Consider the following 20,855-nt stretch of genomic DNA (forward strand, 5'->3'; position numbering starts at 1 on the left):
CACTGGAAAAGACACAATACATCAAGAGGGTTAAGTCGATTCCAAGCTCTGAATTGATTTGGTAGCCCAGCACAGCAGGTTTCCTGTAATGTCATAGCACCTCCCCACTTCAATTCAGTTTCACACTTCGCTATTGTCAAGGAGACAAAAGCCATCCTGCACTCCTGCAAACACCAAAACCTACCAGGTCCCAAGGCATGGAATATCCACAGAAGTCCCTGAGAACTCTAGATCCCAACTGCTTGCAGTGGGAGCTGTCCTGCACCAGAACTTCTCTCCGAGTCCCCCACTGACCACATCACAGAGTGGTGCAGCCTCAGAATTTCCCATCAGTCCACCACCAGGATCATATATAGCTCTGGCTCTTCAGGTCACACTTCTGAAACAAGTCTCTCCTAGAGCCAGATTTATGAATTGTTGCACCATTCTAGCCTTTAAAGGGAATTAACAAACGAACCTGCTTTAGGGTTGTGCGTGATGCACCAGGAAGGGATTTATGCTTCAGATTTGGTGCCATAAACACTCTGTGTTCACGCTGGTGAGACTGGGACACTGTTAGTTGTGTTTGCCTTTTCCTTGACCTTGCTGTTACTTCGAAGACACCAGAGGCTGCTGCTCACAGTGGTTTCAAGGTCCTTTGTTAGACTTACTGCCATTGACTCAGTGACAACAACACGATGTCTTTAACTTCTGATTCAGAAAACAGTCATTCAAATAAAGGATACACTGACAGCCCATTAACTACAGCAAAGATTGTTGTTGCTTGCTACAGTTTCAAAGAGACCTATTTAAAAATAGATTAGGGTCTTGGAAACCACTCAGCTTATTCTGCCTTTTTCCGCTCTTCCCTGCAAGACGAGTTACCAAACCAAAGCTGGCATTTGCTTCCTCTCTGATCTAGTTACAACTTCATTATAGCAATATAGGCCAGCAGCAAGTAACTTATTAAATAAATGCCCTTTAAGTGCTTCTACCTGGATAGTTGATTCAGATAACAGAGAGATAGAGAGAAGGAAGGGCCTTGCTTGGCTCTGTCCACTTTCCACCTTCCCTTGTAGCAGCAGGGCCAGGAGGCTATTGCAGCTTGCCAGGCATGGGTGAGCAGCATCTCCCAGTGCTGCAACAGAAGGAGAACTGATACAACCCTTTTAAGGCTACATCAGCTCCTTAAAACCATCTCAACAAAACCCTCATTCTAATCACACAAGTCTTGGTCCTGTGCACTTTGCCAGATGTAACTTTGTAGAAGAGTTATTTTTCTATTTATTTGTGTTTGCTTTCTCAACAAAAACAGTTTTTGACCAACACAAATAATTTTTCAATTCAAATTATTTTATTATATTTTACCCCCTGCAAAGTTGACAATGGCACCCAGGAAGTTGTCCTGCCTGCAGAAGGAGGAGAGCAGAAGACTCATGATAGAAAACTTGACACCGTGTGTCATCAGAAAGGTAGTGCTGGCTTGGTGACAAGAAGAACAGATATTTGTTTTAGTCAGAAAAAGAACAAAAAAACTCAGCCTTCTGAAATAAATGCTCCATCTCAAGTGCTTAAACAAGATTAGCCATAACCATGACACTATAGGCTTGTGGGTATGGCCAGCTCTTGATTTTGCCTCTTGATGTGGCTCCAACAGCATTTAAAGAATAACTACACATTTAATGAACATACAAAAGAGTGATTAGGACTTTCATGAAACACCAGGAGACTTGGTACCTGCCACCTGATCATTAACTACTCAAATCACCATCACTGCCCTTTCCCCTCGCCTTTGCTCTGGGAAACCACCACCAGCAGAACTGTTGAACACAGTTGAAGAAAGTAGGTGACTGTTTCTGGCTATTTCACAATGAGGTTGCCAGAGACGGCTCAGCTAGACAGGATTTTTTTCTTTGTTTGTTTGAGGTGTGTTGCTGTTTGAGTTCTATTTAAACTTCGAGAGGTAGATACGCTTTACACAGGGATAGGAAATTGTAGTTGAACCAATAATATTTGAATCAAGAAAAGTGTACATATATGTATATAAAACCCCTGACATATACACTTTTATTTTTTACAATTTCTTCAGTATTGTTTGCAAAGAACAGATACTTAAATTCTAACATAGTAGAACAGTATGAGGTGAACACTCAAAGTTCATGACACACATCTTAAATTTCCAGATTCAGACTGATGTGGGGTTCAGAGCAGCCACAGGCCAGGACCAATTAGTATGCTGCTTATGCCATTTCGGAAGATCCCATCTTGGTTTCTCATCAGTATTAATTTCTCTGCCGAAAATCACAAGCCTTAAACATATAGTCATCCAGAGCAGAGCACTTGCATCTGTCATCAAATCTGTGAGATACGAAATTTATCAAATTTGTGATCCATCATAAGCCCTCTCCCTTTTGTTTCCTGTAGAATTTCAAAAGGACAATAAAAACTTTAGGATTTTTTATATTTTATAAGAATCATTTGAGGTAGTCTTGTATTAACTTTGATGTTTGCCTCCTTCAATGATGCAATATACTGAACATCTACTTCCTGAACCAGGAATTTTGCAGACTGTATCACAAGAATGTTTACTTGCCATCTAACCTCACTTTAAACCAAACATATAGTGAGTTTTTCCTCTTACAAAGAGAAATTGTTAAACAACCTTTCCACAGACCTATAATCAACCCTTTAAATCAAACATGAATAACAGACTTTCATTTATCAATTGATCCACTGTTTTACGTTGGGGTCTTTTTCCCCTTCACGTTTTTGGGTGCAGCAGATAAAAGACCCAGTTGTACTATCATAGCCCATTGCTTTGTAACCAAACTCTGCATGAGAGAAACATTCCTCTTTTTTTTGTGTTGGGGAAAGAGTGAACAGAAAGAGGGAGAGTTAAGGCTTTTTCCTCCCTTAATTTTCCTCTTTGGCTTAAGCTTTGTTGCTGTCATTTTGAGGCTTTGGGAGGAGGGTAACTGTGGTGGTTGTTGTTCCTATAAAAATCTTTGAAAGCCATTGTGTAGGCAGGTCAAAGAGAAACCAAATTGAAAACTAACAACTTTTGAATTTCTGCAGCCAAAGTTAATGTTGACTAAGAACCAAAAAAGAAGGGGGAGGAGGTAGAAAAAAAAGTGGCCCTATGGAAAGCAAGGGCCAGCTGAGAGATCTAGAGGACGGCAGGCTCTGAAGGGGCAAAGCTGCTCCTTTTGATGTGGGAGGTCTGCAAGTAACCTACTGGGACACTCCCTGGGCTATCTCATTAACCATGTCACCAAAGCCCCCCAAGGTCCAGAGAATCATAACATTATCTCTGACATTACCACACAGATACAAGGTTCCTTAGGCAGTCTATAAACATGCCTGTACTAACCAATTCATCGTGGCTTGACACCCCTGCAAGAGCTGGATGCCCTTTAGTGAGCCACATGAATTGCCCCAGTCATTCATCAAAGTTTCTCAGAGTGCATTTCACACAGCATTAAATTTAATTAAAGCAACATTGACTGCATTGTAATCCTCTGGAGGCTCTTTGTCAGAAGGAGCAGGAACACTTTCTACTTAAATATCTATTGTTTAGGTGGGATTTTTTTCCCCTTCCCTTGTCTGAACCCAAGTGATTTGCTGCCTCTCCCTGTTTTTTATTTGAAAACTTGTATGTCATAAAAAAGTTCTGTCATGCAAACAGAAATCCCAGCCTGACATGGCAAACAGTTCAGCTGCTATGCACTTGTCTGCAGATGCTGGATAATATAGAAGAATGCTTTAAAAAACTAACAGATATGTAAAAGCACAACCCTCAACACACACAAATGAAAATTAGTAGCAGATAGGATGTGTGCAGTAAAAGCTACTTATTTATCAGGACACATCCCTGTGCATGTCTTCCTGCTTTGGTGCACCAGCCACGATCACCTTCCATTGGTGCTGCAATCAGTGGTGGCTCCAGATGCCCTTGGTGCTCCATAGCCCTTTGTATTTCCCTTGTTTTTTGCCAACCCCTTCTAGATCAGCATCAAAACACGAGGGGTTTTTTCCATCCTGCTGGCTGCCTCAGGTCCTTTCTGCCAGCCACTAACAGACTAAAAGTCCTCCTTTTCTGCTGAGGGGATGTTATTTTGAGAGGATGTGGAAAGCTACCCCCACAATTCTCAAAAACATGAAGATTATTCCAACACTGTATTACAGTGAAAACTGATGGAAACACCATTTAGCCCAAGTGGAGACAGTTGTTGTACCCACTTTCCTCCTTTTCATGAGGAACAGTTTTTGAGAGCAATTTCTCTGTATGCAGTAGGTAGAGGGAGATCACATAACTTCTATGAAATGCCCTTTACTGTTGCAAATGCAAATTGCAAAATAGACTGAGGAAAATCTACTTTTTAGCAGAGTCCTGCATTATCTACAATAAGATTTGGTGGTTAAATGAGTGATTTTGCTACCTGACTATCTCTCCCTCACATATCATCATCACCACGGCTAGGCTTTGCGAGCGAAGATTTGGGAAGGGCACTACCCACACTTGCTGCAAGCGTGCTGGTGGCTAAAAAGGCCAATATGGGATAGGCAGGTCCAGTCACAAAAGGCACAGCGGAACGTCGCTTTAGGTGATATTGGTGAGGAACGGTTCTGTCTGCATTGTCTTTTTTCCACGAGACTGACTCTCCATGCATTCTCAAAGGAAGTAGCAGCGTCGTGAATGGTGTGTCTCCATGAATCCCGACTGGAGGCCAGAGTGGACCATTGGTGGCAGTCAATATGGCCAAGGCTGAGGTGTTGTTTCAGGGAGTCCTTGTATCTCTTCTTCGGGGCTCCTCTCTTGCGGCAGCCGGTGGCGAGTTCACCATAGAGCACAATCTTCAGAAGGCAGTGATTCTCCATCCTGGAGATGTGCCCTGCCCAGCACAGCTGTGTTCTCATCAGCATGGCCTCGATACTGCTGACCCCTGCCTGTTCAAGAACAGACACATTGGTCACGTAATCAGACCAGTGGATGTTTAGGATTGAACGGAGGCAGCGCTGATGGAAACGTTCGAGAAGCCGCAGGTGGTGGCAATAGATGACCCACAATTCAGACCCATATAAAAGAGTAGACAGTACAATGGCTCTGTAGACACTGATCTTTGTGCTTTTCTTCAGGTGTTTATTGGAGCAGACTCTTTGTTTCTGCTGTGATGATGGTATTCTGTTTTTCCTGATATCAAATCATTTGAGATGACAAAGACAAGTTCTCCATCTGCCTACTACAGATATTCTAGGAGTAGCATCCTCTTTGCTTTATTCTCCAACATGCAATCCATTTGAAAAATGAACCTTGTAAATATTACTCAGAATTTCAGATTCATCTATTTCTTTATGGTTTAATAAGGAGAGTAGAATGGAAAACACCCACATGGCCATCATTCACAGTTAGCAGTAGAGGATTAAAACAAAACAAAACAAAAGTATAGTTTTGTATTTCTCCAAAGAAAAGCAACGAAGCAATTCTGCCCAAAAAGGGACCTGCTTAGGCCTCAAGGTTTCAAAGGACCTGAGAGGGGGGTCTTGGGAGAAATTCTGTGTTATGCTCAGCCAAGATCAATGTTATTGTTTATCTCAGAGAAGTATTTATTTCCAGTTCTCAGTGCTTCTCATGGCTCCTCATGTGAGATCCTCTGCTGCCATGCCGTCATGGAAATGGTTCCATAAAATAACAGGAGGTGCAGAAGAATCAGATCATTTTCTTCACAGGATGCACCCATCTATGCCACAGACATGTGGACTTGGTGCACCATAATGCCTATCATCTCAGAACTAGTTTGTTATTGCTTGCCAGGTCTAAGACTTCAGAGAAGACCCAAAAGGAGATCAAAGCACTGCCCAGTTCCTGAGCCTCAGGGCACAGCCCTCACCCCAGTAAAAGTCCATATACAGACAAGCAGAAGTAATACAAATTCAAAAGCAAAACTCTTATTTCAAAACTGTACGCTGAGAGCTTATGCAAGTCTTCAGCTGACGAGAACTGAAGAAACTTTACAGAAGGTATGGAAAATTGACAATTGGCAGTTCTGGAAGAAAGACTCTGCTCGCTCTCTCTCTCTCTCTGTGACTCTGTCCTATAGCAAAATGAAGGAGAGCATCTTGTGTAGACATAACCAGGTTAAATGAACCAACCCAGATGCACTGGGATGTAAACACCACCTTTTCCATTCTTCATACACACTCACTAACTGCAAAGAGAACCTTATTAACACAACAAACTAAATTCCCCCAGAAAACCTTTTTCAAAATCAACATTTTTCCTTTAGAGAAAGACACAGCTTGGGAGGGACGGGGGGGGGGGGGGGGGGGGAATAGCCTCTATTATTTAATAGCTTTCAAACAAATTTTGCCTTGTGCTATCTGAGAGGAACAAAGCTAAACACGGAGCTGAAATAAAGGTACAAGTCCTCTATGTGTCTCTCACACAGAGCCCATCAGATATCTGTTAGTGCTGCCCTGGGATGCTGCCATCTGCAGAGCCCCACATTAGGTATGCACGGCACACTGATTTTACTACTGTAATTGCACACATATTCACACCCCCCATCACAGCCTCGATGGTAAAACTTGTGCATAACATTATACTTTAGACGACCTCCTGCTGACTTAGAAAGAAAAACTCTAACTTCATTCTATTCTCCCTTGGTATTTACTTCACTTTCCCTTTCAAGCTTCTCAAACACACAATAAGCTTTTGATTATCAGGGTTTTAAGTGCTCCAGTGGACACCCAGTGTGTATTTATGAATGGAATTAATAAAGCAGCAACCTGACTCCATCAAGGGAGCATTTTCAGATACTCGTAAGCATCACTGAGCAACACAAGTAGAAATTGAGAAGAGCTAGAGGCCTCCAGCCTTCACTTTATACATTTATTAAGTCACACCCAGTAAAAGTCTTAGAAATTAACATTTGTCATATTGGGATCTCTGAACAGCCAATTCATTTAATGAACTGAAAAAGTATTAGAGACTCCATAATGCAAGTAATCCAAACTGTAAAACTACTTGTCTTGCTAAGGAAAAGCAGTAGTATTACTGCTCTTTAGGACAAATAATTTTGGTTCAGGTTTTCTCCCTCCTCCACACAGATTTTTCAAGTCACATTTTCACCTTTTTTGTTGCAATTGTCAGGGAATTCTCATAGAACTACTTGAAGCCCAGATTGCAGGTTTCTTATCAATATATCACAAACTCAAATGGATTGTCCCAAGAAGAAAAAGGAAGGATGTGGGACAGGTGTGTTAAATCTTGCGTTGAAAATACACACTATGTCTTGAACATTAAGTTCAATGGGTGTATTTACACCCATTTATACCTAAAATCAAGCTAATTCTGCTGCAAGACACTGTCTGATGTTCTGAGAACTGCAGCCTACCCTCTGCTGAATTAAGTTTTTTGATGCATCAGAAATTAGGAAAAAATTGAAAAGCAAAAGGGAGGTTGGGACATTTCAGGTATAACACGGATAAAGGACTAGTTCAAATCTCTCTAAAGAAAAGTGTTGAGAGGAAACATTTCCCAAGGTGTATAAGAGTATATAAGCTCTCCAGGGACTTGCTCTGTCCTTGTGCCTAGGCTTTTTGTGCAGGGATGCATGCTTAAAACCAATCTCACCCTGAGCAGGGGGCTCCAGCAAGTAACCATGGTACAATCCCAAAAATTGGTAAATACTCAGATGAAAAATTCCCCCTTCTCTGCATCCATGACAGCTCTCTGCTCTCAGCAGCTGCTGCAGGACCAGGGGTGCAGGTGAGCCACCCTTCACCAGGCAGGAGCTTACAGTGGAAGGCAAGTAGGGAAGGTAGCAAACATTCAGCTCTTGCTTTATAACACCAAACTTCCTCAGGTTTTAGCCAAACCCCTTTTTCTTTATAGGTGAGGCCACCTCTGCAAGAAGTGGTGAACATTTTTACACCTGTCACTGTCAAGGCATCTGCATCCTTTGAAATATCCACATTAAAAATTTAAGGTTTCTTTGTATCCATTCCAATGTCACAGCTATATAATAATTGTCTCTTAGGAACCATGACCCAAAATGTGATGTGGGAAAGACTAATAAAACTGCGGTATTTTTATGTATATATTTACATGTGTATCTTCAATCAATATACTCAAACTGAGGAGGACATTCTCCCACACAAGAACCAAATTCAGGCCTTTCCTTACTTCTTCAGCCTAGGGAAGTCCCACGCAATTTGCTAAGCATAACTTGCCTAGGAAAGTAAAGTGTGTGCCCAGCCAGTCCATCCTCTGCATCAAACCCATGGCAGCACACTGGATCATCTCCCTGACAAAACTCCCATGCTGTGCAGCCACAGCAACACGACTACCTCCTGACTCATTGTAAATGCCCAGACTAGGCAAACAAGACAACTAATGGTTATTCAGGCAAATTTGGGCCACCATGATGGGAAAGGTGCAGAGGGAAAACATTATGGCCCGAGCTCTTTTGAAACAACCTGACAGTTGATAGATGAGCATCCATAAAATGACAAAGGCTCCCTGTGTAAAGCCCTTTGCTACCAACATCTTCTCCCTGGGAAACTAATTGCCTTGTACTGTCAGTGAAAATATTATTTTTCCGGTAATTATTTTCCCTTTTCAATGACAAAATGACCACGAAAAGTCACTTCAACACTAATTTTGGCTATACTTGAATTAAAAACATCATGCAGTGTTGTGCATGTGATTTTAGCTCATTTAGCTGCATAAATCTATGGAAACAAGTAACACTAAGCAAATTCTGAAACACAAGGAATGTGTTTTTATGATGCTGATTTCCACTTGCTGTCTGTGGTGTCTATACTGTGAAAGGCAGCGGAGACAACAGTTTATCTCCAGGCTGGTGCATCAGTAGTGAGAGAGGAGTAACAGTAGCTGGATGGAAATTGCTAAAGGCAAAGGGCTACCCTATCTATCAAAATGCATTTTAACAAATACTGGGTGGTGCAGTCTTCTTCCTCAAGTGCTGGCTTCAATTCCCTTTGATTAAACTTACATTGCAAATTTGTCTTTACAATGCACATTTGTAAAAAAGCAGAGAGGGTCCTAATCCAACCATCAAGTGTAGTTAATCCCAACCCGTGGGAGGCACAAGATCCAAAACCATGCCAAAATTTTAAGTTTTACTTGACTTGTATATATAGTCTGATTTACATGCTGTAAGATGTACAGAGCTTGGAAGCTGCATTTGACTCCAAAAAGTGTTTCTAAGACACACAGAATCAAATTTAGGTGGGTTTCTGTTTGGTTTGTTTTTTTCTTTTATTTTAAGCCATTTCAGAGTCTGACATATTCTACAAACTCGTGGAAATAAATAACACTAAGCAAATTCTGAAATTTAAGTCTCATATAGTTTTTCATATTCATTAGAGCTAGAAGAAAATAAAGATCTTTTTCCACAGGAAAAAAATAATTGATTTGTTTACTCAAAAGTATCTGCTAATCTCAAAAATTATTAGTGCTACTCGTGAGGTTATCACATGAAAAATGGTTTAGTTTAATAATCCTGCATCTAGCCACAAAGACATATGGGCAAAAAGTTTCCTAATTGAATTGGCAATCCATTAGACATTAACTCTCCTGAAATAAAACAAACAAAAAAAAATCCAAGACAATAAAAAGGCAAAACAAGGTGTTGTTCCTCAGCTAAGTGTAATTATCCTCAGCCACAGCACCCCATAGTCAACAATTATGCAAACTTTAATGGATTGACTCCATCTGTGTGTGCCATCCAAGGCTGAGAACTCTGAGCAGCTGACCAGGTAAGAGAAGCAAACTGGAGTGGGTCGCCAAACCAGAGAGAAAGAGCTTCTGGGAGAAAGAGCATCTTTTAGTTGCTGACCCAGTCACAAGGATCCCAGTACACATAATTAACTATTACTCCAATTAATGAATGATAAGCCCTGTCTGCAAATCTTGCTTTGATATTAAAATACACACATGGGGCTATTTGAAGAGGTAATTAAATTACCTATGTCAGCAAGCAGTTTGGTCTGGTTAGAAACAGTCAAGGTTAGAGGAAGCCTTCTGATGATAGAGCTCAATTCCAAATTTAGTTCTCTTGAACAGCATGACTGAAGCTTTCATGTTGTTAGCATAATTTGACAGTCTGGGATCTCCCAATTGCTGCATTTCATGTTCAAGTTGTTGTCAGCTTCCCCTGGGTAACATTATCGTCTCCAGTAAATATTTTCACATGATCTGCTGAAGACAAAAGCCTCTATTTTCTCATATAATTTCTTCTACATTGCAAAGCACATTGAAAAATCACCATTCCTATCACCTTTGGGAAAAAGCCTTATTTCTTGCTACAGCTTCATTCAGCAGGGAATAATAAGAAAGAAAAGGAGAAGAGCTTCTCTAGTCATTTGATTCTGTGCCATCTTTGCACAAGTTAAGACGCAAAGTAACTTAAATAGTAAATGTCACACAACTGTTCACCACAGCAAGTGAAATAATCAGCTCTGATATTGTTTAGACAGACTTTTAGTGGAACAAATATCTGCTTTTCAGGTTTCTTATGAACTGCTATTACCCAGGTGGAAGGATCTAGTCTGTTGATTATGAAAAATTTAAAAGGTAACAAGAAATGCTTATTTGAAACATCTAACTCATAAAAGTAAACTTGGAAAAAACCACAAGTTACTTAACTCAATATTCCATACAGTCTTTGTAAGAACATCCATCCAAGGAAAGAGAACCTGTTTAGACAGCCAAATCAAAATCCTGTGATTTAAATCTCATTTGTTCTTCACTCCTCCAGTTACACCTTCTCCTTAGCAGGAAGCTGCAGTGGTCTCTAAACTCATGTTACAGTCCTGCTCACAAAGACTCTACCTGGCAATTCATTAACTCACACTTGTCAAGGGTTCTGGGTCTGACAGCACTAACCTTGCTCCTGTTAAAGACCACCCAGACAACAACAATGTAAAAGTCAAATTGGATTCGTTGCTTATGCCCATGAGCCACGAGACTGGGGCAAAGCCACCAAGTCAAGTAACTGCAGAATTAGTAAACTTCAAACAGTGAAGAAAACGGCCAATGCCTGAAAGATTCATTAAGGTTCCAAGGACAGGTTTACCTTTCTTCACTAAAACTACTTTGGCATTTATTAGCTAGGGCATTTATTCAAAAGAGGTAAAGAGTAGTTCAGCCCAAGGGCAATAAAGGTTTTCAGTCACACAATGCCTTATCTGCTGCAACAAGAGTTGCTCAGTTAGAAAGAGTGCCTAATCTTCTCTTACTGTGTATGCACAAACACAGAAATCCAGAAATACATCTTTGAACTACAGACAGGTAAATAATTCAAAATACATCCCACAATTATTCATGAGTTTAAATCAAAAAAACGTGTTGCAGACATTCTTTTTTGTTTGTTTCAACAAAAACCCCCACACAAAGTCAGGTTTACAATTCTTCTTATAAGTGAAAGTTTGACTTAAAATTTATTTTCACTGAGAATTGAATGAGAACCTCAAATTTAGGGCTGAAGTTTCTCCATTTACAAAAGACGAGCAGCACAAAACCAGTAAGAGGAAGGTCAGATTGCATAAGATTGCATTATATCATGTTGCATCACACCTCTGCTAAAGCCAGACACTTATTTAGTTCCAACTTAAGCAAATTTTTTCACTTCAGTAGTGTAGGCATTTCACACATTGCTTAAAGTATCCACAACCTTATTTCCTGCTGCCTGGTCTGTAAAAAAGAGGTGCCTTTTCTTAGCCTGGTTGTTTGCCACCCCAGTAGACAGCACTACAAATTACTTTTTACAAGGCTTTTGATATTACTACCATTAGGACCACTCAAAGGAAGTACAATACAAAGCCCTATAATCAGCCATATTGTACTTTATTTAAGCAGCAACACACTTAGGTGGGGGTTAATATACACCTAGAAGTATAGCATGATACTGTTTTATTCTTCTATGTGGAATAAATCAAAGTCCAGTGAATGCAGGTGACTTCTACTGAAGAGTGTTATTTCTAGCTAGAAAGTGGTTATTGGTTAATCACAACTTCTACGCTTCACAGTAGTATACAGGAACAGAAAGAAACATGCCATCTACATAACATTGATTAGGATAGAGTGATCAGGGGATGAAAACATCTTCAAAGTAGAGACAAACTGCTCTCATGCCTTAAAAATAAAAGTTTTACCAGCAAACATTGCAAAGTCCATCACAGAAAACACTACAGCAATTTTAGTGACTATTCATCATCAGAGTTTGCCAGTGTTGCCTGCAATGATTGAAGTCAGGCTTAAGGATCCAACCTTAAAAAATACAGGTTTTACCTTCTCCTATATGTCAAATACATATTTTACCCACTTTTCCATGAATTTCACTGTACTACAACTACCATTTATTAGAATAAAGCTTTTTCAGAGAGTAAGAGACACTAAACTTGAGTCAAGGCAAGGTTTAAAACTCTCTTTTAAACAATGGGGTGTGGTATTGTGTACAGGTATGTTTTGTAAAAAGTCACAGTGTGTGTCCTTTTGTCAGAAAGTTTAACCTATTCAAAGTGTACATCTCATTTACACTAAATTTATTTCAAATTTTGTAGCTATGTAGATCATAGTGACTAGGAAATGCAAAACTTTCTTTTTCCTGGGATGGGAAAAAAAAAGGTTTACATATCATATCACACCATTCATGAAAATGCAATGGGAAATGAAGATGGAGGGAGCCAGTTACCAGGCTGGAAATTTAACAAGTAGGCAGTGTAGTTCTGCAACAGGTCATGATCTCAAGAAAATCACCTAATTAACTTACTTGGCAAAGGGCCAAAGAAAATAACTTTAATCCTTTGGAACCTGATAATCTGATCTATAATCACAAGGGCAAAATCTGCATGTAGACTTTCCACCAGTCTAGCTACATGGACTATTATCCCAGCACAACAGGGAACTACAAAAGGCCGATCCACAGCCCAAAGCTAAATGTTTAAATATGCCTTCAATACACGCCTGGGAGATGGGATCTATTCCAAGAAAAAGTGACCCTCTCTCTGGGAGGAAAAAGAAAAATGAATCTCCAAGCCTTGGCAGGACTTACACATGTATTTCTGAAAGGTGCCACAGCAAGATTTGGAAATTCTTTGAAACCATTTTAAATACCATCTGTGGCCTAGAAGTTGGCCTCTCCAAAGCAGATGGTTCTCAGTAGTTCTTGCACAATAAATAAAACTGGGGTTTTGTTTTGGTTTGGGGTTTTTTACAATAAAGACTGTATTAAGCAAGTCCTTAGAGTAAAATTTCATTCTAGAAAAAAACCAAAACCAAACAACTGAAGCTCTGAAAATTTTGTCAAATGAAACAGTAAGCCAACATTAGTTCTGAAGCTGAACTACCTTGAATGGCAGGTATTGGAAAGATGTTTTGAAATGTTCATTTTGTTAAAGTGACTCCATGTAATGCACTATAAATGCCTGGGCTTACACACTGTGCTGTTAAGCAATAGCTTGCATACATGAACCTAACAACACAAATGGAGAAGGTTACTAATGAGGGAGAGAGTTTACAATCTGACTGCAACAGCTGGAAAACTCATGACAGTCTTGTAGAGGAAGATTTCAACACTCATTATTTTCTCACCAACCAGCTTTTTCCTGAAAACCTCATTCAGACTTTGGGTATCTTAGTGTTCTCTTTACTGCTTGTAGCATTGGTGGAAAAGACATGAGATCAGACACACTCAGGCTGCTGGCCCTCTCAGAGTTTCCAGCCCTTCTAAGAGTCACATTTAAGAGATCAGAAGAAACAGAAAGAAACAAATACAAAAATAATTGGTGGTAGTCCTGAAGAAGCTATTTCTGTGCTCTTTGCTATCATAAACTCCAGAAAGCAAGCAGAGTTCATGGCATCTATGAATGGGATACTTCTACACTTGCAGCTGCTGCAATTCCCACAGAGACAGGGAGAGATTATATTACAAAGGGCAATGAACTACTGTAGTAAGTGCTGTTACAAACTCAACAGAGAAGACAAGAGCGCATAATGCTGATGAACTGGTGCCCTCTGAAAATCATACTCTTAATTCTGATATTATTTAGTAAATGTTAATTACATCCAAGTCATAGAAATCTCTTTCAAGTCTTTCAATGCACATCACAGAATCATAACATCTCTTTAAGACCTCAACTGTATAGTCCTTGGTTTTTCTTCCATTAAACATATTTCCATGTATTTTAAATGCTATTTTTAAAAATTCAGGGTCAGGTGCCTTTTTTTCTTTCAATGTCCCATGGTCCAAGTTTTATATTCTGCTTTTGCTGCAGTAAAAGACATCATCTACCCCAAACACCGAAGACTAAAGAGTTGCACATTCGTGTTATCACTGGCTGTTAAGACACCCAAGTGGGACACCCAAGACAAGTCCTGGTATGCAGCTAATGAAGGTGGTAGAGGTTTTCAAATATAACCTCTTTAAATGGAGAACCCAACATTTCATTACCCCGGCCATAAACTGTTTGTCTTCACTCATTAACAGCATTCCCCAAAGGTAACACAGCATTTGCTCTTATTGTGTTCCTGCATCTGCCATCAGCACATGCCTAGGCCCATAATCCACCCTACAAATTCTTCTCCAACAATAAAATATTACTGCAGTGTATTGTTTTTATCTTATACCTAAGAATCACCACAAGCAGTATGGGTGACATGAACATTCAGGAAAAAAAGTAAACACAAATCATGATAGGAAGAGTAAATAATAACAATGATTTAAACTATTCCACACATGATTTACAAATAGTTGTCTTGATTTTTTTCTATGCTATGCACATATGTATGTATAGACAGAAACTGGATGAGTTTGAAAGCCTTTGTAGCCAGTGTGGATTCCTTCCTGTCCAGCATATAGTTTTGTGCTATTATGACATTAGTGCTAATTCCTTCAGGCAAAAGTCAGAATAAATTAATTGGAATCCTAAAATCCAAATAGTGTGAATGAGAGACAATGAAGATGCCCTGTGAACATGTGAGCCTTCAATTAAAGACCTCAAGCCTCTTTCAGGTACCCAGGTAAAAGCTGTTTTCATCATCAGAAACATGCAAACCCCATCATTTGATATAATTCACTTTGTTCCAGTTAACCTGCTGAATACTTTACTATATCTGGTACTTCAGTACTTTCAAGCATAGCTATGGTCCATCTTAAGCACTATCAGATCCAAGACAACAGCTGTTAGACTAAGTCTAACAACCCCTTTTATAAGGTTGCCTTGTTGCTGACTGACATCTGAATTTCATACAGATCAAGTTCAGTCAACAAGCATTCCATCATTTCCAATGTACTGACACTGGAATTATAATTTTATATAGAAAAGCCACATTTCTCCATCTCTGGGCACACATGAAATAGTTTATTCTGGTTAGATTGTAGGAACAGATGTACTACATCAGACCCCAACTCTTACTTAGTCCAGTACCCTGTCTTCCATAGCAGCCAAACAGCACAAGAGAAGAGTAAAGAAGGTGTTGAATTGTTTTGCCCAGGCAGCAACCAGTTGGGTCTTAACAACTTCCTAAGCCAGGGTTTACTATACTGCATTCAAAAGCTGTGAAAAATAAGCCCTGGACTTACTTTGTCTAAATACTTGGATACATTTGTTGTTTTACATCCACTGAATTCAATACAGATGAATTCTGAGAGGTAAATATGTATAACCTTTTTTCTTTTTTTAAAAAAATCACATCCACAAGAATCTTGCTATCAGTTCATTTTCCTCAGATAACATGGTAAACAGCTATTCTCTCTTTGCCCTTTTCACTCCAATCTGGAGTCTACACATCTCTGATAAGCCCCACTGAATAAGAGGACAAAACCTACATGTTCTGATTTATGAGGATAAAGAAATTAAAAAACAACAACAAAAAAAAAAACACAGCTTTTTTGCCTAACCAGCTTGCTCCCCATACAACATCCTCTGAAGGAAGGCTGAATATTCATTTTTCGTAGAATTATTTAAATAAATTCAGCTATGGGACAGGGATCTGTATCTAGGGCATACTGTAGATTTGGTGGGGTTTAGTTTGGTTTTTTCATAAGAGAAAAAAAGTAAATAGGAAGAAAATACTTTCCTTCCATTAGGAGAGCTGAGAAAGAAAATCCTTGGGTATCAGGTAATTCGTCTCAGGGTTGTCCACCATCATTTTCCCTCTCCAGACCTCACAAGAAAAAAAGGCATCTCAGAGCAAAAGAGAAATGCTGGTGGATGTCAAACATTTAGAGGAGAAGATCACAGGCAGCAGTGGAGATGGCAGGGCTGTGAGCAGTGCCAAGAGCAAGTGATGCCTAAAATCATTAAATGTGAAGGGCCGGGCAACAGTGCCTAGACTTATCTGGAAGTTTAATCAGAGAGAAGAATTGCAAAAGAAAAGAATAGAGATGGCTGAAAGCTGCAAAGTTATGTGTTTGACCTTTTTATAACAAACTCCCCATTCTCCCCCCCCCAGCCACAAAGAGGGGGAAAAAACAAAGAAAAAAGAAAGGAAAAAAAAAGAAAAGAAAAGAAAGCCCAGGTAATCTCAGTGCATTCTTGTGCTTATTATCAAATGAGTATACACATTTCTAGCTGGCTTTCTTGGGAATGCAGTTGTGACTAGAGTAGAGGCTGACAGCTGTTTATTCAATGTTGTCTCCATTAAGGGAGACCAGCCTTCAATTTTTATCTCACAGAAGATGCAGATTGTTTGCCAGAAATGCTTGGACCAAGCAAACCATGTCTTTAAGTTACTACATCACTGGACAGGCTTTAGATATCAAAATTCTGCAGTAAGATTGAATGATTTCATGCTGCAGGACCTGTAAGCCAGGCAGGCTGTATCCCTTCCCTCCCAAGTCAGCAGCTACTCTGGAGAGCAGAATTTCCCCAAATTCTTCAGAGGAATACGGGTGGGTTCTCAATGGACACAGGCTGTGAAGGAGACCGTGTTACCCTTACAGAGGTGCAAAAAGCTATTTAGCTCTCAGCTCTGTCAAGCTGCCTGTGGCCACACTGGGAAATAAATGACAAATGAGATTGTCATTCTGATCTTTAAATGCCATCTTCCAGAGAGCCAGTCTCACTTAAAAGGGAGAGTTGGAGGCCCATCAAGGCCAAGTGGGACATAATATAGCACAACTTAGCTGTTGTTTTCCAGTTGGAGGACCTGGCCTGAGACAGAGCTGCTGTTGAAATTAATAAGTATTCTGAGCTACAGTTTTAGTGCTAATAATCCAAATAAAGCATTGCAATTCTGAGGAAGCCGTGGTTCAGGTTCTTATCAGTGTTTAGCATGAAGCTGACAATCCCATTTCTACTTACAGAGAAGACAGTGCCTCATGACAAACTGAAAAGAAAAATCACCAAAACCCCCCAACATTCCCCAGAAGGTATGTTTTAGCCTGTAGTTGCATTTCAAGTCATCTCACAGCCTTTGCCAGCCTGAAAGCAGCAATGAGCCCCCCTCACTGACAGGCACTCAGCTGGTCAGGGTTATCTTAAAACATTCATGGGAGCCAAGAATGGATTGGGCAACACAAGAAGTGTTCACCTTCTAGCCGTGGGTCCTGAAGGGATTTTTGGTGAACAAGGACCGCCTGTGTAAAATGACTTTGAGAAAGACAGTGGTAAATCACCAAGTCCTTACCACCATTCAGTAAAAGCAGCTGCTCATGTAACATTCAAGCAAACCACAAAAGGGTAGAAAGATGAGCATGTATGGGTCTAAGGTAGTCAGTCATTCATTTTTCCTCTGTCTATCCTGAGCAACACAATCTAACACTAATATCATCAAAATTTTCTCCCTTGCCTAACATAAGAGGACAGCTTTTTAAGAAAGCTTGACTCCCCAGAGCTCTCCTTATTCTCCATGTAAACCGAGTGCTTTCAAAACTCTGCCTCATGATGGGAGGAAGAAGGAACTGAACCTGCTCCTCCCTTCCTTCTTCATTCAACCATTTATTTACTTCCATGTTCCACATGCTTTACACCTTGTCTTAATCTTTTTCTGTTGGCAGAACCAGCTTCACAAAACAGCAGGCAATATACTCATGCAATGGTGTAATAATGTTTAAAGGAAAAAAGTGTCCTGCAGGACACCTCATGGTCAACAAACCTTCCTGAACATGAGAAAGATGTAGAAAAACAGCTGACAGGCTGCAATTAAATTCTCTGATGTGGGATGTCTAAATATCCCTTTAAATGTTAATATTTGCCCAGACAGCCTGTTTCTCCAGAATTCTGTTAGCTTTAACTCTCACTGATAGAGACACTGAAACAGCACATGTTTAGCTACAAATCACAGAGACTGCCACTAACGCAACCAAGAGAAGTGTGGGGCAAGCTGCTTCTCCAGACTCCAGGACTGCACTGGACAGTGACCATCCAGCACTTCAGTCAAAAGGGCTCTCCTTACCTAGAAGATTCAGAGCCCCAACAGCTGGACTAAAAGATTTCAGGTTCTTGCAAGAGAACAAGGCATCTAAAAGAGAGAACAAATAAACTATTTTTAATTTCCTACGCATAAATAGGCATCCAAGTACAAGACTGGATTAATGAGAGTCTCAGAAGTAAGTTGGACAACATGCCCAGCTTGTAAAGGAATTTGCAGTGATGTATTCCTCCTAATCTTTCACAGAAATGTGTGGGGATGCACAGATTGTGAAGTGTCCACAGGCTCTTTGTCAAAGGGCATTTTCATATCAATGGCCTTTGAAAGGCCGTCCATAAGACCAGGGATAAACACAAAGGGCTTAATCCCTCTTGCTTCCCACAACATTTACACAAGCAGTTGATATGCAGCCTGGGATATTTTGAAGAGACTGATTTTCAGTGACACAAGAGTTAAAATTCAGAGGCTCATAAAACCGAGAAAGATAAACTGAGGCTTCTAGGATTGCTAGACAGGATCTGCAGGGTTTTTTCCTTAGTATTTCGAAGGATCTTATGATACTACCAACTCAAGGAATACTCTTACAGGGACATGTTGGTGAATTCCAAGGTTAAGTTAGAGCTATGACTCAATTTCTCTTTTTCTCTTTTTTCCCCCCTAAGTAACAGTATTTGACCTCTCTTCACCAGCCATGTTTCACCTATTCTTTTGGGGAATCCACTGCAAATCTAGTGCATCTAGACTAAAAGAGAGGTTCTTTTCTGCCTTTTACACGATAACTTGGCATTACTATCAGTCCTGGGTACCAAGGTGACCCCAAATAAGTTTTGTATTCTTCTGAGGATGCTGCCCTAAGCCTGACTTAACATCCCTGTTCTGAAGACAGAGCGCACAGTGGGCTCTGTTTGGTCACTGGCTCTCTTTGCAGCTGTGCCGATTGCTCAGTGGGGAACATGTCTGTTCTCACAAAGAATTTAACAAATTAACTATGAACAAAGTAGCCTGGAAATGACATAGATTAACACATGCTGTGTCATGCCAAGAAGCAGCTTGTCAGATTGTTGTTTTCGCAAATCTGAAAGGAAAATTCCCAGGACCCCCTAAATATACGGAAATGTTTCCATGTTTAGTGGTGTTGGAAAAGAACACAATGATAGCTGAGGAGGAATAAGAAACACACAGCCCAGAAAAAAATAGGGTATAACAAGACTTCTAGGAAGCATCTGCAGCACAAAGAAGATTAAACACAGGGAAGAATCTGTTGTCTTCATGTAAACTCCACAACCAAAGATGTAAGGATGAATTTGGGGATTACTCACATATATTCTGTTAACAATCATGGAAATAACCCAAACATCAAAGCTTACAGATGTTTATCCCCCTTTGCTCCTATCCATGAAGGAGCTGCTCCAAATCCCCTCCTGGCCATAACATGACATGTGTGTCTGCATTAGCCCTCGGAGTGCCTTTAGCCAAAACAAATTTTCTGGGGGGCTGAGTACAAAAGAGCCAAAATCTCCTCAAGGCAAAACAAACAGATGAACCCAAAATGTGTTCGGCATGATATGAGATAAGGTAATTACTAAGACAAACCAAAAACTTATCTATTTTTAAAGGTTTAATTAAACATGTTGGCAGGTAGAAAAAAATGTATTTCAGCAAAGCACTTCTCAGAAAAATACAGTGTTTATAAATTATCTACTACAATACAGGAGCTTGAAACACTTTCTGAAAGTGTCAAACCAACCAGACTGAGTTGAACAACAAATACATGAGTTATAAATGTTTTAACACATGCCAAACATTGGGAGACCATCTAGTCCACTGCTGAAATACTCTAGACTGTGACAGAGAAACAGATGACAGGACATGGACTGGAAATCACAGCAAAATCCTGGAAACAGTTCAAACTGCAAACACCTCTGATTCTGTCCAGCTCCTAGGAAAATGACATGTTTAAATGGTACTTCAGAACATTTTCTCAGCAAATGATAATGGCAATTTATTTAAAAAAGTGTATTGTAAAATAATCACTCCTGATCGATTCCAAAGGTTTTTTCAATAGACAAACTTTAGCCATTAAGCAAATGTCAGCCTAGACCGTTTTTAAAAACAACTACTCTGTCTACTCTTCACCCTAATTTCAAGCCAGTTGTGTTTTCTGCCTTATCCTACCTTAACATAAAAATCTGGAGTTTCTCTCAGACAGGATCTGCTTTCACTTTCTTCATACCAAGAAATGGGGACTTGAAACTGCCATAAGGTGGAAATAAAACTATTTGGGTAACCATAGCTATGGTGTAACAATTATATGCTCACGACTCTCATGGAATTGGACAAGGAGCAATGGGTACAAATTGAAAGAGGGGAAATTTAAGTAAGATATCAGGAGGAAATTTTTCCCTGTGAGGGTGGTTAGACACTGGAACAGGTTCCCCAGGGAAGTTGTGGATGTCCCAACCTGGAAGTTGTCAAG

Source organism: Pithys albifrons, chromosome 5, assembly GCF_047495875.1.
Source record: "Pithys albifrons albifrons isolate INPA30051 chromosome 5, PitAlb_v1, whole genome shotgun sequence".
NCBI lineage: Eukaryota > Metazoa > Chordata > Aves > Passeriformes > Thamnophilidae > Pithys > Pithys albifrons.